This window comes from Plecotus auritus (assembly GCF_963455305.1).
Source record: "Plecotus auritus genome assembly, chromosome: 1".
Lineage (NCBI taxonomy): Eukaryota > Metazoa > Chordata > Mammalia > Chiroptera > Vespertilionidae > Plecotus > Plecotus auritus.
In genome coordinates this window covers 227772992-227791181 of record NC_137770.1, presented here as the reverse complement: position 1 = coordinate 227791181, position 18190 = coordinate 227772992, and the positions used below count along the sequence as shown (strand labels likewise).

Sequence of the window (18190 nt, the reverse complement as noted above, 5' to 3'; positions counted from 1 at the left end):
ACTATCTAAATAGCAGAGAATTTCAAACAGTAGTTTTACAAAATAGGGGTTAGCCTTCTCAAGGGAATTAGATATGTGTCTCTCATTAACTCAATAGCCACCTGGGATGAATGCTGCCAACCAGCACCTGAGCAGGAAGCAGATCCTCTTTCAGTCAAGTATTCAGGTGAAAACCTGACTGGCTTGCCCCTTTGTGAGATCCCAGCCAAAGGATAAAACAAGACACACCTGGACTCCTAGCTCACACAAAATGTGAAATGAATGTTGTTGTTTGACACATTAAGTTGTGGTAATTTGTTATACAGCACATAAAAAAATAACACACATTTTAATACCTGGAAGTGGGGTGCTGCTGTAAGAAACACCTCAAAATGTGGGAGTGGCATTGAAACTAGACATTGGGCAGAGGCTGGAAGAATTTTGAGGAGCATTAGAGAGAAACCCACAATTTCCTTGATCAAACTGTTAGTAAAGTATGACCTCTAAGGACACAACATCAGGGATCAAAAAACAAGGGAGAAAGATGTTTTTGAAAACTGCAGGAGGGAGTATCCTTGTTATAGCAGAAAGCTTAGCAAAACTTCCTCCTGATGTATGTGGAAAGCAAAACTTGCAAGGGGTGAACTTGCTTATTCAGTTAAGGAGATTTCTTAGCAAAGTGTTGAAGGTGCCACCTGCCTTTTTCTTGCCACATTTAGTCAAACGCGAGAGAGGTCAATTGAAGGAATATTTTTTAAAAGAAAATAAACCGGATACTGATGGCTTTGAAATAGGCTTTCCAGATGGTAAAGGATGCTACCACTCAGGATCATCCTCCAAAAGCATGGCATACAGAAAAGCTGAGGATGCAACTACGCAACCTTCTGCTTAATATCAGAATTTATTGAAAAAGAAAAAAGAAAAAGGTATTCAAACTTACACAGGGCCCTTCAAGAAATTAATAAAGTGGAGTGCCAGCGCGGGTGGCAGTCATGGCGGCTCGGTGCGTGAGGTCGGTGCGGCACAGCCTCCCGGCTTTGGCGTTCTCTCTCAGGCCCGCGCCTCGGCTGCTGTGCACAGCTGCAAAGCAGAAGAACAGTGGCCAGAACTTGGAAGAGGACGTGGGTCAGACTGACCAGAAGACGGACACTCCCTGTTCAGAGAAGATGCTCATGGAGGAGAAGGCCACGTTAGAGGAGCAGCTGAAGGACACTGTGGAAAAATATAAGCGAGCTTTGGCAGATACTGAGAACTTGCGGCAGAGGACCCCAAAAATTGGTGGAGGAGGCAAAATTATATGGCATCCAGGGCTTCTGCAAGGACTTGTCAGAGGTCGCAGACACCCTGGAGAAGGCCACACAGTGTTCCCAAAGAGGAGGTTACAGAGGACAACCCGCACCTGAAGCACCTCTACGAGGGGCTGGTAATGACCGAGGTCCAGACCCAGAAGGTGTGCACGGTGCACGGCCTGCTCAGGCTGGACCCCACGGACGCCAAGTTCCACCCCTCCGAGCACGAGGCCTTGTCGCACAGGCCGGTGGAGGGGAGGAGCCGGGCACGATGGCGCTGGTGACCAAAGTGAGCTCCAAGCTGCAGGGGCGCACCTGTCGGCCCGCCCAGGCGAGGGTGGTGAAGGAGGAGTAGCTTTTCTAGGGCGCAGTGGGTTGTGGGTAATCGCTGGCTGTAACTCTTAAAGGGCTGGTTCATCTGTGAATACTCCTGACCAGGGGTCCTCAAACTTTTTAAACAGGGGGCCAGTTCACTGTCCCTCAGACCATTGGAGGGCCCGACTATAGTTTAAAAAAAAAAACTATGAACAAATTCCTATGCGCACTGCGGGCCAGGAGGAGTCGGCTGCTAAGCAGAACAGGCAGCGGCACCCGGCGGGCCGCATGTGGCCCGCGGGCCGTAGTTTGAGGACCCCTGCTCCTGACCTTTCCCAAACCTTGTAGGAAAGCTTTAGCAACCAGCCGCTAAGCGGGAAATTGGGCCCATTGCTCAGCTGTTACTGGACTCGAATTTGGGAGCCTGTTTGTTGATTTTCAATACACGTTTAATAGTTCACATGCTTGCAGAGCAGGGCACCACTGGGCCCTCGGGTATTGTGAATAATGCTATATCTGCTCAAAGTCTGATGACACCAAAGTATTTAAACTGAACAAAAGGTCTCCGGGAATTGTGCTGTTTGGCCAGCGGGCCACGCCACCTGCCCTGTGCACCTTCTACTTCTCACCGTCCGTGCGAGCTCGGCAGTCCTCAGCCCTCTGCACCTCATTCCGGGGAGGAAAGGCAGTTTAACTTGGTTCTTGCTCAGAAAACGTGTATGTGCTTGGTGGAGGACATAGTGAGTCCGCCTGTAATCACCTCTAGCTGCTAAGTGACCGACTTCTGGCTTTTCTTTGGAGGTACCTTAACAATTCTGCCCACCCAGAATAAGACGGATTTGATGAAATCCGTTACTCTTGTCCTGTTTTGTTCAAGTACATGTAGAAATGTTTATCTCTTATATTCAGCTAGGTACTAGTGACCTGAAGGTATGTCCCTAGTAAGATGGTCTTTCTCAAAACCCGAGGGCTGCATGCTTGGTAAATTTTAAATGTTGTTTAGTTTTTAAATTTTATTTAAGAGGATTAAAGCCCCGATGTTTATTAAAAAAAAGAAAAGAAATTATTAAATGTGCCTCGCAGATCCTCTCTATCAGCCTAGGAAAATTGAGAGCATTGTCCTTCAGCCATCGGAACAGAAGGCAGAGAGGGATTATCTCCAAAAAGTCTGTGATGTACACCTGAGAACTATATAATTTTATTAACCACTAGAGGCCCGGTGCATGACATTTGTGCACTGGGGGAAGTGGGGGTCCCTCAGCCCGGCCTGCACCCTCTCGGGCCTAAGCAGGGAGAGGGCCTAAGCCGGCAGTTGGACTTCCCCTGAGGGGTTTTTAGCGCTGGGGTCCCACCAGCTGTGAGCTCCATTTCTAGCTGAGCAGTGCACCCCCTGTGGGAGCGTACTGACCACCAGGGGGCAGCTCCTGCATTGAGCATCTGCCCCCTGGTGGTCAGTGTGCATCATAGTGACTGGTTGTTCTGCAGTTCGGTCGATTTGCATATTATATAGAATTGTCACCCCACTAAATTCAATGAAAAAAAATTAAAAATATCTGTGAGGATATCTTTTGTCTAATGACTGAACCCCATTGAAATCCACCTGAAATCCATAAGGTTCTTGAGAAAATTATTTCAGCAGAACCATTGCCAGCTTGAACTGGAAGAGACATAGGAACTACCAAAGGAGACAGTTGAAATGCCAAAATTCTCCTACCTGTGTCTTACATCATTCAGGCCATTATGACAAAAATGCCATAAACTGTGGATTATAAATAACAAACCTTTATTTTTCATATTTCTAGAGGCTGGGGAGTCCAAGATTAAGGTACCAGAAGGTTAAGTGTTTATGGAGAGCCCACTTTCTGGTTCATAGATGGCCATCTTTTTGCTGTGTCCTCACATGGTAAAGGGGCACAAGTGTGGTCTGTGGAATCTCTTCTATTGGGTACTGGTCCCATTCATGAGGCTCCGCTCTTGACCTAAGCACAACCCCAAGGCTCCACCTCCTAATGCCATCACTTTAGAGGTTAGAATTCCATCATATAAATTTGGGGGTATACAAACCATAAGAGGCAGAAAGCAGGCTAATGGGGAAGCTATGTAACTGCAAACACATGCTCCCTTTCATGAAAAGGAAGGATGGCACAGAGGATAGAACCAGGTAATCAGAGCATAAAGTAATGAGCAACAAATTATTACCTTTAAGCCTTGAATCTAGCCAATAAATCTCTGACATTTTCCCAGCTAGATCAGAACTCCTATCAAACAGGGATTTATTTTTGCCTGTTTACCACGTCTCAAACTGAACTTTCGTGGCTCATATCCTGTGTACCTGCCCTATTAATGGCACTGAGGCCAATAACATGTGCTTTGTTTTATAGGTACAAACTTGGAAAGACATTTTGTCCCAAGAACTGTATTTAGGGATTACACTCAAAAACCTCATCTGCTCCAGGAAATGATTTAGATGATGAGGTTTTGGTCTTGGGTCTGATGCACAATGGGATGAGATTTGGGAGAACTGTGGGGGAGATAGAATGCATTTTGAATTTGGAAGAGATATGATAAATCTACATCAATGGAGCATGGCTCTGTGTCCTGGTCTTTGCACAGTCACCCCTACCTCTCCTTCCCCCCACAGCAGTTAGAAAACCACTGGGTTAGATTATTTCTAACTCCTTCCATCTCTAAAGTTTACATTTATTTTTCAGAGAGACACATAGTTATTCAGATTTTAAAAAACACACAATTTTATAAAAGAACAAGCCTCATGAAATATAAGGTTTAATTCCTAACATCACAGTGAAAGTATTTAGCTCTCAAGACTCCAATGTTATCTAAATATTTAAAGACAATATTCATGTAGAGTGCTTAAATCCAAGAAGATCTAGCATATAGTAAATAAGTGCTATATTTTAGGTATTTTAATCATTATTATGAAACTAGAGGCCCGATGCAAGAAGATTCGTGCAAAAATGGGCCTTCCTTCCCCTGGCTGCCAGCACTGCCTTCGCTCCGGCCAGAGCCACCTTTCCATCTTCCCACACTGCCCAGAGGCCTGGAGCGGCTAGGGTGGTACAGAACGCCTGCCCCCAGCCGCTCGGCGCCTGCATATGCAAATTAACCCACCATCTTTGTTGGGTTAATTTACATACCCATTCCTGATTGGCTGGTGGGCATCTCGAAGGTATGGTCAATTAGCATGTTACTCTTTTATTAGTGTAGATAATGTTTCATACATTACTTACTAGTATTCTGAAAGTGGGATAGAAATATCTTAGTGTGGGGGGAAAAACTCACAAGATATGGTGAATATCAAGCTAAGGTAATTTGAAAACCAGAAAATATGATTTCATTATAATAATTTATGTCATCAAAAAATATTTCTCTTTAAGTGACTCCCCTTATACCTGAAGAATCTAATGCTTTATTTTTGTAAAGATACTTCTCTGTTCATGAAAGTATTTTTATAATCTGCATGCCACTAAATCTAATTCTCCTTCTCCCTTGAGGCCTTTCCTGGTCACTGCAGAAACAGCTATTCCTCATTAACTACCGTTTTCTCCTCTCTTAATGAATGCATCCCTTGCTATAATGTAATGGAATCATCAATGCAGGTTTCTTCTCCACTGATGCCCAAGAACCCATTGGAACAGGGTTTATTTTGATCCATCTTTATCTCATTCTCAGCACTTAGTACAGGGCATTGCACACACAGATGATCATCAACTTGTTCTAGGTGCTGCCATAATCACTCAAACTTAGGTAATTTTTCCCTTTGTTGACTTACTTAAAATTACAATTTTTAACAGGTAGAAGATGTAGTTTTTATATTCCTGTCTTCCTACTCCCAAAATCACATGATACCATAGTTGTGAAGAGTATCATTTAACCTCTGCAAAATTCCCCTACATAGCTGATAAAATGATATTGTAACATCTTATCTTTTAGAATAAGAACATTCTGAAACAAAAGATCTGTCCAGGTATCATGTAAGTCTTAGATCTTTAATAATAGTGAGGCCTGTCTGAACTTCATACAGAAGATATGTCTCCTGAAGTAGAAAGTAATATTTTAAATTAATCACAGAGAATTATAAAGATTTGTGGAAAATACAAGTGACTTTTCTTTAATTTTTACCTGAATTTCCAGGTGGCTTTGTTGTAGGGAACTTTTTTTTTAACTAAAAAAATAGGTAGCTTGAAATATTAAAGCAAAGTTATAGGATTGGACATGAAAGAGAAATTCAACACTCTCTGAGTTTAACTTGAAAATGAAAATAAGGGCTTCAAATAAAGATGCTGATGCGAAGAGGGGGAAAAAGCAGATTCATGCATATAATCAAGGTATATTAAGGCTAAATCACAACTGAGAGGAGCACTTGAAAAATCAAAAAATCTCTCCAAGTATGGATGAAAAACGTAGTCTTGGGGATGTATAAAACATGCTAGATGACATACTGTTTTTCACTAGCTTTTTAATTTTTTTGTGATGGTCTTTGATTTGGTCAAATGAGTGGGGCTTATTTTGGGCTGGTGAACAATTTTGCAGTGTTACAATGAAGAGGAATGTGAGTAAGAGAAATTTAGAGGAACTCACTATTTATCAGTGTATTGTTAGTAGTATTCCATCTTTACATTCCTCTTCTGCCATCAGCTGGGAAATATTCTATGCTTTTAAAGAGCTTTCACAACTATCTTGGGCCTGCCCAGATAGTCTCCCCATGTTGAGGTCAACTATGTGATATAACATAATCACAGGGGTGACATTTCATCATATTTACCAGTTCCAGACACATCCGAGGGAGGGGGTTAGTCAAGGTCAAGGACACTGAGGCTTATTCTTAGACTCTGTCTACCAAAATAGGAAAAAGAGTTCAACTTTAGCTCAGAGTTATAGGTTTTCATTCAATGCAAAAAGGAATCTATCAGTTATTTTTATTATCCATTGACTGTTACATTAAATAAATAACATAATAGTGAAAATTAACACAGCACTTTTCCACAGATGCTTTCACATTTGCCCCTCATTGGAAGCTTAGGCAACTCTGATTATACTGATTTTTTTTCACATATAGAAATAGAGCACAGAGATTTTTAAGTAAAATCTCCTCAGGTTCCACCAGAATCAAAGAAAAGTCTGATTCTGAATATGTTACATTTTACTTTACCCAGAATAATTTATTGTAGATAATTTATTGTTACCAGGATTGCCAAACATGATTGCTTTCTCTACTGGCCGAGTAGAGTGAGTGTGTTTTATTACCTTTCGGTGTGATTTGTAATATAAACATATGAGTTACAAATGGGAACATTAAATTAGAATACCATCCAAGATGATGTGAGTCTTGTTTCCCTGCATCTTTGAAGCAATGGGGGTGTTGAATGTAGAGAGGAGAATACTGGAAGAGGAATTCCTGTTTGGGCCTCTTTATCACCAGGTGATCAATCTCTCTTTAGGGGGGCCTCCAACTGCTTGAGTTATGGAAATCCAGCTCTCCCCTTAGCTAAATGTCTGGAAGCCCATTCTGACCTACTTAGGTTTCCAAATAGGTTTGCCTGGTGCTTTCCATGTCAGTAATTGCATTGAGGAGAGGAAAACACCACTCCTCAAACTCCCTTAACCTGTCCACTGCCAAGTCTCTTTCATTTCCTAAGCATTCCCAGTCTCTTTTGTTGAAGTTAGTTGACTATTATAATGCAGCTTCCTCAGAGGACTTAGGAAGCATGGCATCATTATGTTTCAATCCATAGGGACATTGAAATAATTTAAGACATCATAACCCCTTATTTGGGATATTTTTAAGAGAAATGTTACCTCTAGCACTTTTCTGCCAAGTTAAAGAAATATACAACTTTAGCAACTGGTTTCTCTTAATATATTGCTTGCAAAAACTTGTGTAAGGATTCTCAATGATAGTCCCTAGGAGAATTCTGCTTGAATAGGCTATAGACTTAAATAGTTCATGAAATGCTGATTTTTGTGTGTTTATCTTTTCAGGAAGACAGAGTACTCCATACACCGTGTACTTTAGTCTCAGTGGCCTTGGAATTTCTCACAGAGGATATCTTTTCCTCATGTTTTGAGTGTGATTACAAAGCAGCCTTTTCTAAAATTTCAAGTGTCAAAGCAAAGAGTTCTATAGGAATTACTGAACATTAAATATTTTCAAATGGAAAGCTAACGGCATCTAAGAACAATAGAAGGAGGAAACAAAGCATTTTTAAAAAGGAAATAAGGAGAATATATAGGTATACATATGTGATAGACTAAAAGATAAGTAAATAATAGATAGATGATAGATAAACAGAGTTGCTAACTTTTTGCTATTTCAGCTTTCTGAAATTCCTAGGTCTGGCATGATAAAAAGACTTTAGGTATTTCATTCGATTTTTATATTTTGAATAGGAAAAGTGAAAATAGATACTTAGGGAGATGAACTATATACTAGTGTATTTCTTCCAACTATAATTCAGATCATCCATGCTTTGCTTATATAAGCACCACATCTGATTCCAAATTACCTTCTCAAAACCCAAATATGCTGATAAAAGTTCCTACCTGTTTATAATATATTAAATTTTTAAAAAATAAGAGTTATTATTGGTATCTTAGAATCAATAAAAACATAGAAAGATAGTAGGTTAAAAGTTATCATAAGAATCTGACTTTATTCAATTCCATCTATATGGATAGAACACTTCAGGCATATCATTTTGCATTATCATTGACTCGTTCCATTATTTCCATGAAGATATTTGCCAAGGCTTATTAAAAGTCAAAATAATAGCCAATTTTACTCTAAAGCTTTAAATTTTTATGGTTCCAATTTAGTTACTAAGCCAGCTAAAGTGCTGGTATATTAAACCAAGTTCCTTAAAGTAAAAAACAAGTTCAAATTATGATAACAATATTGGATTATATTTAAAAGTAAGAATGTATTTTTGTTGACTTTAGCATACATGAAAATCTATCATATGAATTCTGAAACTCTCAAGATTATTTTTGGCTTTTGTAGATGTACTTATACCATATTTTTAGAGCTTATCACAGACAAAGTATTATTTTCTCCAGCTTTGATATTGAATTACTAATTACTTTACTTGGTAACTGTCAAACAAACACACAGTTTTTTGTTTTGTTCGTTTGTTTGTTTTACATCAGTCAATTTGAAGCACGATGCAAGGGAGACCAATGTCATGAGTTTGATACTCATTTGACTCCGCATAAATACAAACAGAAATACTCTCCCTGGAAAATGTTGCTTTGAAAATTGTAGTCGAATGAATTCTACTATTTTAAAAAACATATGCAATAGTATATATTTTCCTGTGTTTTAAAACATGTTATGCATACCTTGCAATAAAAATTATTTCATCTTAAACTGAAAACTGTGCGTTAAAGGTAATTTCTTCTTCCACAGTGAAAAAACCAGTAGATCAGTAGATAGACATTGTTTCTGTTTATAAATTAACTGCTAGGTAGACATGTGACTTTACACATTATTTAATTTTTCTTACTTAGAAAACAAGGCAAATAGGATCTCTGACGTCAGTAAAATAAGCAAGGCTGGTATAATGGATGAAAAATAAAGTGCCATTGGCACTTTGGCAGTTACTTGGAGACTGGAAGTAAGGGTCCTGGTGCTATATAATGTAAAATTGTGGCTCTCTTCGATGATGCAAGAAAATGCAGGAGGGCTGTGCATGAGCAAGTATGTGTTATGGAATATGACAGACTCCCTCCTTGACCAAACTACAGACAGGCTCTACTGAGACTTTTAGACTAGGCTTTGTCCATTGTTCTCAAGAGCCCAGTTGTAGTCAGGATCCCCTGCTCTCAATATCTGATCATTCTTATTTTTTTCATTGTAACAAAATCAACTTTATTCAGTACCGCCTGATAGATCTTTTCTGCAATGATGAAGATGTTTTATAGCTGTGATCACTCTTGATATCTGACCATATTCCTCACACCCCAGTAATATAGACTGAATATATGTGTCCCCCTAGAACTCATATGTTGAAACTTAATCCCCAAGGTAATGGTATTAGGAGGCAGGGCCTTTGGGAGGTGATTAGGTCATGATGGCAGAGACTTCATGTTTGAGATCAGTGCCCTTATAAAAGAGACCCCAGAGCACTCTCTATGCCTCTAACCATGTGGAGTTAGAGGGAAAGGTTGCCTTCTATGAAGCAAAAAGCAGGGCCTCACCAGACACTGAATCTGCTGCGATCATGATATCAGATTACACAACTGTGGGATAGACATTTCTGTTATCCCCAATCATCACAAAATTACAAATGTAATTGCATATTTTCCCTTCTGGAAGACCTCAGGAAACCTTGTTGCTTATGAGAGAAATCACAAATTCTGCCTTATTTAACTTTACATTCTAGCTTCCACTTTGTTCTTCATATTTATTGGCAATCCTTACAGTCCATGCCACAATCATACTCATGGCATTCAGCTCTGCACACATAATAGTATTTCACAACTCTCTGCATTTGCTATTGTTTATTCCTACCCAATTTCCCTGTGTCCCAGTCCATCTAATTCCTATCCCTCATCTTGAACAAAGCCCCTTCAGGGAAGACTCTCCCATCTTCATAGCATGGATCTGTGTGCTAAATATAAAAGAGTAATATGCAAATTGACCATCACTCCAACACACAAGATGGCTGCCCCCATGTGGTCAAAGATGGTTGCCCCCATGTGGACACAAGATGGCCACCACAAGATGGCCAGCAGGGGAGGGCAGTTGGGAGGGTTCGGGCCTGCAGGGGAGGGCAGTTGTGGGAGATCAGGCCAGCAGGGGAGGGCAGTTGGGAGGGACCAGGCCTTCAAGGAAAGGCAGTTGTGGGTGATCAGGCCAGCAGAGGAGGGCAGTTGGGAGGGACCCATGCCTGCATGGAGAGTAGTTGGGGGGACCAGGCCTGCAGGGGAGGGCAGTTAGGGGTGACCAGGCCCACAGGGGAGGGCAGTTAGGGGTGACCAGGCCTGCAGGGGAGGGAAGTTAGGGGCAATCGGGCTGGCAGGGGAGCAGTTAGGCATCAATCAGGCTAGCAGGGGAGTGGTTGGGGGGTGATCAGGCTGGCAGGCAGAAGCGGTTAGGGGCAATCAGGAAGGCAGGCAGGAGAGCAGTTGGGAGCCAGCAGTCCTGGATTGTGAGAGGGATGTCTGACTGCCCAGTAGGATTGGGCCTAAACGGGCAGTTGGACATCCCTTGAGGGGTCCCAGATTGGAGAGGGTGCAGGCTGGGCTGAGAGACACACACCCCGTGCACAAATTTCATGCACCGGGCCTCTAGTCTATATATATAAAAGGCTAATATGCAAAGTGTCTGCTCCAGAGTTCGATGAAACCAGGAGTTCAATTGCTAGCTATGATGTGTGCTGAACACCAGGGCACGACACAGAATGAAGAAAGGCCCTGGAAGGCAGCTGGAAGGCCCTGATTGGCCCTGATTGCTGGCCAGGCCTAGGGACCCTACCCAAGCACGAATTTCATGCTCTGGGCCTCTAGTATTGTCACATTACTTCTAAAGTATTGACCAAACACCACTGCAATTTTCTCTACTTCACCCAATAGACCTCTTAGGGGCAGGCAGAAAACTTCATGCTTGTGTTGTTGTTGTTTTTTTGGGGGGATACCAGAGTGACATCTCATAGCTGCCTAATAAAGTCTGTGGAAGAGAGAAGACATTAATGAATAAAAATTTTCTTTTTATTGATACAACACTTTAGAAGTCATGAAAAACATTTTATATTGTGTTACGTAAACCCCTTAGCTTAGAGTGTTTATCTGTCTATAATTATTATACTTGGGGTTGACCCTATGCAGGGAAGGGATCTTTTTGAAAGAGTTCCATAGCTAAAGAAAACTGCTGGTAACTGGAGAACAGGTAACATCTAACCAACTCTCTTGACACATCTGTGACTCCTGGTGACTTGTCCAGTTGTGCATCTCCCTACCTCCTGATGGCACGATCACAGCTGCACAGCAGTAATCTAAACTAGCAGCTAGATGCATTTCCTCAAGCTGCAGAAAATGAGGATTTCAATGCTACACACCAATTTCCCCTCAGAAGGTGTTTCACTCATTATATTCATTAACCTTATTTCCACTGTGTTAGTTTATATTGCTCTCTGCTTGAGGAGTTTAATGAGTATGTGAATTCCACTGGGTATTCTGATTACAATATAAGAAAACAAATTACCCTGAGTCCAAAAAAAAGTGTGTTTTTTCTTTGGGGGGGGGTGTCTCCCATATGAATTTTACAGTATTTCTTCAATTATGGGTTTCTCAACCCAAATTATAATATTCGTGACAAATAAGCTGACATGTCAAGAACAAATGTATATATTCTATCTTGGCCCAGCTGGAACTGAAAAAACATGAGCTTCTGAGTGAAAGGGTGAGTTCTACCTCCACTCCTTACATTTAGCTTGACATTGGGGAAGTCTCCAACCACACTTAGCTTCAAATTCTCTCCCTGCTAAATGTGGATACTAATTAGATACAGATTCTGTCAGAATCAAGAGAGGAGTAGATGTAAATGCACCTTTTTATATTCAAGGATGTATACGAATTTCACAGTATAAAATTATACATGCACATTGTCATCAGTCCTTGCGAAGTCCTATTCAGGTATTGACCTCCTGCCTCTGCGTACAGTCAGGGAGTATAATTAAGCGGATCTGACATCTAGCTCTGCCTCTTTAGTCAGCAGCATTAATGGTGACATTGGGCAGCTCACAGTAACCTCAGCAAAGCTGGCTCCTACCGTTCGTTTTAAGAGGTTCTGAGAACCAACCCTGTTTTAGAGTTATTGGATATGACTACATCACTACCTGTCAAGATCATTCTTCCTCTTTTGTATCCCCCCTCCGCCCCTGCTATCTTCTATGACTCAAACATTAACATAATTTTTGCCTCTACCTGGAATCTACTCCTTGTCACTTACAGCAGCCCTCCATTTTCTTCAGCAGATATGTTCCAAGATCCCTGATGGCTGAAACCACACACAGTACTGAACCCCATATATATAAGTTTTTCCCTACACAGACATACCCTGTGTAAAGTTTAAGTTACAAATTAGGTCATTTCACAGATAGAAGATTCGTTCTTGCTGTAAATCTTAGAAACCTCACCACGTGATTTTTTTCTTTCCTAAGTCAAGAACTAGCACCCTTTCACTTAAAGGAAGCAGATTATGGCTGCTCTGGCCTATCCCAATTGCCAGCATCACTATTCTTGTGCTTTGAGGTCATTATTAAGTAAAATAAAGGTCACTGGAACTCGAGCATTACAATACCTCAACAGTAGAGATGATAACCTAGAGGGCTACTCAGTGGCTATGGGCAGGGAGCATATACAGCCTGGATGTCCTGTCCTTAAGGATAATGCACCCGCCAGGGTGAGACAGAGGGGATGGTGCAAGATTTCATCAAGCTACTGAGAGCAAACAGCATGCACTTTAAAGCCTTGGAATTGTTTATTTCTGCAATCTCCCATTTAATATTCTTGGACCATGGTTGACTATAGGTAACTAAAACTACAGAAAGTGAAACAGCAAAGGAAAGGGCATACTGTATTCTGAAGAATCTGTTGATCCTATCTAATAAAAGAGTACTATGCAAATTAACCATCACTCTGCTACACCTACAAGCCATGCCCACAAGCCACGCCCACTAGCCAATCAGGAGCGAATATGCAAATTAACCCCAACCAAGATGGCTGCAGCCATGGAGAGAGCAGGAGAGAGGCTTGGATTTACCCCGCAATGGAGGAAGCCAAGCTTTCCGCACACCCTGGCCGGCCCAGGCCTCTGCTTAAGGCTACAAAGTTTCAATTATAAAAGATAAATAAATCCCAACAGAAATGGCTGTTGCCACGGAGGGAGCAGAAGGTTTGGCTCTGCTCCAGGCTACAAAGTTTCAATTGTAGAAGATAAATAAACCCCAGATACCAGGGCCTCTGCTTGGGTCACCAGGGGGCATGGCCGGCCTGCAAACCACCACAGGCCCCTTAGGCCACCCCACACCCAAAGGGAACCCCCACACCCTGATACGGGTCACCCTTCAGGGCAAACCAGCTGGTCCCCACCCGTGCACCAGGCCTCTATCCTACCTAATAAAAGAGTAATATGCAGGTTGACCATCACTCCAACACACAAGATGGCTGCCCCCATGCGGTCAAAGATCCTGCCCCCATGTGGACACAAGATGGCCACCACAAGATGGCCAGCAGGGGAGGGCAGTTGGGAGGGACCAGGCCTGCAAGGGAGGGCAGTTGGGGGCGATCAAGCCTGCAGGGGATGGCAGTTAGGGGTGACCAAGCCGGCAAAGGAGGGAAGTTGGGGGCGACCAGGCCTGCAGGGAAAGGCAGTTGGGAGGGACCCAGGCCTGCATGGGAGAGCAGTTGGGGGGGACCAGGCCTACAGGGGAGAGCAGTTAGGGGGGACCAAGGCCTGCAGGGGAGAGCAGTTGGGGGGTGACCAGGCCTGCAGGGGAGGGCAGTTAGGGGAAAAGAGGCTGTCAGGGGTGCAGTTAGGCATCAATCAGGCTGGCAGGGGAGTGGTTAGGGGATGATCAGGCTGGCAGGCAGAAGCGGTTAGGGGCAATCAGGAAGGCAGGCAGGCGAGCAGTTGGGAGCCAGCAGTCCTGGATTGTGAGAGGGATGTCCGACTGCTTGGTGGGATCGGGCCTAAACGGGCAGTCGGACATCCCTCGAGGGGTCCCAGATTGGAGAGGGTGCAGGCTGGGCTGAGTTAAACTGCCCCCCCCCCCCCGCCCATGCACGAGTTTTGTGCACCGGGCCTCTAGTACCTCTATAATATGTCAGTCAATATAAAAATTAAGTGTTGATCTATATCTTAACTCAATCAAGAAATTAGCAATGTAATGTGAGGGTTAGCATTTAAGTGCTGGACGTTCCAACATTTATGTCTTTTATCAAAAAACCTCTATTGGCATGCACTAGCCAAATATTCAATTGCCTGCGCAGCATTACAATGTAGAGTAAATGCGCAAACTTCAGGCTTCTTCTCCAGCATGCAAGGACCTTTGAAGTCACCATTCCATCCTAACAACAAGTAAAAGGCTGAACAAACTGAAAAGTCAACAATTCTTAGAGCTGACAGAGAAGTGAGGTCACAGGGCAAACCGCTACACAGCAATTGGAAAGACAGGCAGTAACAGAATCACGACTTATCAGAGCAGAAACCCACCGTCAGAAGCCTCCCCAGGAGCTGGTGCACAGGCAGCAAAACCTGAACTGTAATTGACAAATCCCCGAAGGCTCAGTGTGGACAAGTCTGAGACTTACTCCAGGGGCTCTACCAGGTCCTTGCACTGAATATCAAAGAAACGTTCCCTCATGCTTTCCAGCAGGGTAAGGAAAAAGTAACCATTTAAAAATCCTCCAAGTATCCTGCTCTTTCGAAACAAAGCCTGCACTCAGAAAAATCCATTTTATCAGAGTCTGACCTGGTGATGTTGTTAGAAAGGTGTCTCTGAGAAGAGAATTTTAAACTTTGGGGAGCTTGAAAAAGAAAGCAAACATAGGTATCTGCTGAGTCAGCATCTTCAATGGTGCAGCATCTAAAATTTTTAATATACTCTCCTCAGATTATTGTAGCACACATTTAGGTTATTGAAGCATTGTTTTGCTATCCTTCTAAAAAAATCAGTCATCCTTTCATTTGTTAACAATTTTAAGACACATAACACCAATTGTTAAAATCTATTTTAGTGAGAGTGGGACATGAATTTTGCTATAAATTTTTCCTAACATTATGTATTTTCCTCCATATGTTGTTTGCCTTAACAAGAGTTATTAAATGCAATCAGATATAAAAACTGTACTTGGGTTATAAGGAAAATGACATGAATCTTGGAGAATATAATGTCATAGCTAACTGTAGTCCTTATTAAATTGCCCCTTGAGTCTCTTGATATTTTTACACCTTTTTATTTTATATACAAAAGTAAAAGTATCAGAGAGCTTCCCATATATTATCCATTTAAAACAGTAACAAGAAAAGCTAACGCATCGAATGAGCCGGACAAAATGGAATATGAGCTAAAGTTGTTTTCTTTTCCACCAGTGATTTTTAGTCTTATTCTGGGCAGTCAATGGTCTTCCTAAAAGAGTGTGTGCTTTTTAAATAAGAGACAGGTTATCTTTGTTCATCATTCTACCCTCAGGCCCTGGCACATAGTAGTTTTAAAAGAAATTTCCTGAATGAATACATTAAGACATTAAGATATTATGAAATCATTGTTCTCAGAAATTATATAGTGGCCTAGTTATCAATAAGTTCTGAGCAAGAGAATTCAATCATGAAAGTGGTAACTTGGCAAAAGTGCCCTAGTGTTTGAATGCAAAACAAGTTGAATAAAATGCAAATGAAAAATCAGAAAATTATTTATCCAGATGAGATTCACAGTGACAGGAATCCTGACCAAGGTGGCAGCATTGGATAAATAATTATTCAAGAGATACTATAGAGGAAGAATCAATTTTTCTGCATGAGTAAGTGAATATAGGCAACAAAGATAAAACTAAAATATGAAGTCCCACTCCTTAGGACTTTGGTGAAGAAGAGAGTAATAGTGTATTTGCCAAAAATATGAGGATTCAGAAGCGTGTTGGTTTAGGAAGTCAAAAAGTCAAATATTGGTATTTAAATTTTGAGACAGTATTCAGGCATTTAAGTGTAAATTTTTTTTTCAAATTTAGAAATATCAAATTAGAGGATTAATTAAAATAAAAAATCAACATTGAGAGTTATTAGCCCGGTGCACAAAATTCATGCACTGGATGGGGGGGGGGGGTCCCTCAACCTGGCCTGTGCCCTCTCGCAGTCCAGGATCCCTCACTCCTTGCAGCCTACCGGCACGGAGGTGGGAGAGGCTCCCACCACCGCCGCTGTGCTCACCAGCCATGAGCCTGGCTTCTGGCTGAGCAGCACTCCCCCTGTGGGAGCGCACTGACAACCAGGGGGCAGCTCCTGGGTTGAGTGTCTGCCCCCTGGTGGTAAGTGCTCATCATAGTGACTGGTATTTTGTTGGTTGTTCCACAGTTGGGTCAATTTGCATATTAGGGTTTTATTATAAAGGACTAGAGCAGCCATGGGCAAACTACGGCCCGCTGGCCGGATCCGGCCCGTTCGGCTGTTCTATCCAGCCCGTGCAGCCGAAAGAGTGGAGGGTTCTCTTGCTCTCCCCTCCGCTCCTTTACTTTGAATTTATATTAGTTCACACAAACACTCCATCCATGCTTTTGTTCCGGCCCTCCGGTCCAGTTTAAGAACCCATTGTGGCCCTCGAGTCAAAAAGTTTGCCCACCCCTGGACTAGAGGCTTGGTGCATGAAATTTGTGCACGGGTGGGGTCCCTCAGCCTGACCTGCACCCTCTCCAATCTGGGAGCCCTCAGGGAATCTCCTACTGATGACTTAGGCCCACTCCCCATGGGAAGCATGCCTAAGCTGCAGTCTGGCCTGAGGCGACTGGGCTGATCAAGGGAAGGAGCCGCCCCCATGACCCTGCTGCTGCTACCACTGCCAGCCCCACAGCTGCCAAGGTGTTTTCATCAACATGGACTCTAGCCCCTTCACCACAAAAAAATGACAACTTCCTTTATGCATTTTCAAGATGTCACCTTCTAATAGGTTTTCAATATTTTGCTCTCTTTCTTTTTCTGGCACCCCAATAATTTGGATGTTGGTACGCTTAAAGTTGTCCCAGAGGCTCCTTACACTATCTTCATATTTTTGGATTCTTTTTTCTTTTTGTTTTTCTGGTTGGGTGTTTTTTGTTTCCTCATATTTCAGATCTTTGGTTTGATTCTTGGGGTCCTTTGATCTACAGTTGAATTTCTGTATATTCTTTATTTCAGACAGTGTATGCTTAATTTCTGACTGATCCTTTTCCATTTTTTTGGCATTCTCATTAAGGTCCTTGAAGGTCTCACTAAGCTCCTCGGAGGTCTCATCAAGTTCTCGGTGGTTTTTAGAAGATTCTTGAGTAACCTTATAAATGTGGTTTTGAACTCTATGTCCAGTAGTTTGCTTTCCTCCATTTCTTTCATTCGTGACATGTTTCTTTGTCTCCACATTTTACTGCTTCCCTGTGTTGATGGAGTGGTTTTCTGGTGACCAGTGGTTCAGCCTCCCCTATCACCTGAGGTGGACGGTCTTGGTGCACCCCTTTGTGGGCTGAGTGCAAAGTCTTGGTGTAGTTAAGTTTTGATTGCTGTTGGCACACTGGGAGGAATTGACCTCCAGGCCAATTGGCTGTGACGATCCGCTGTGTCTATAATGGAAGAACTGCTGTGCTGGAGACACGCTTATGGGGCAGGACTTGCTTCATTGGGGCTTTGGTGCTCATTGAGTCTGCCTCTTGAATGTGTCACTTATGGATGTGAGTAGTTGAAATCTGGTGTCGTCTCACACTGACCACTAGATACACTAGCTTCTGGATCTCCAATGGGGTGCAGGTCAGCTACTGTCTGAGGCCACCCAGCAGGAGCTACAGTGAGAACTACATTTGAAGAAATAATGACAGAAAACTTTCCCTACCTGGTGAAAGAAATAGACTTA

The 18190-nt window shown here is 42.4% G+C and overlaps 1 pseudogene across 1 annotated transcript; it reads left to right on the top strand.

The window, feature by feature from the left end:
- The first annotated feature begins 971 nt into the window (after nucleotides 1–971).
- Nucleotides 972–1623, top strand: LOC308242137 (grpE protein homolog 1, mitochondrial-like; annotated as a pseudogene). Its single transcript has one exon. The product of its transcript is annotated as a grpE protein homolog 1, mitochondrial-like (transcript).
- The last annotated feature ends 16567 nt before the right edge of the window (nucleotides 1624–18190 follow it).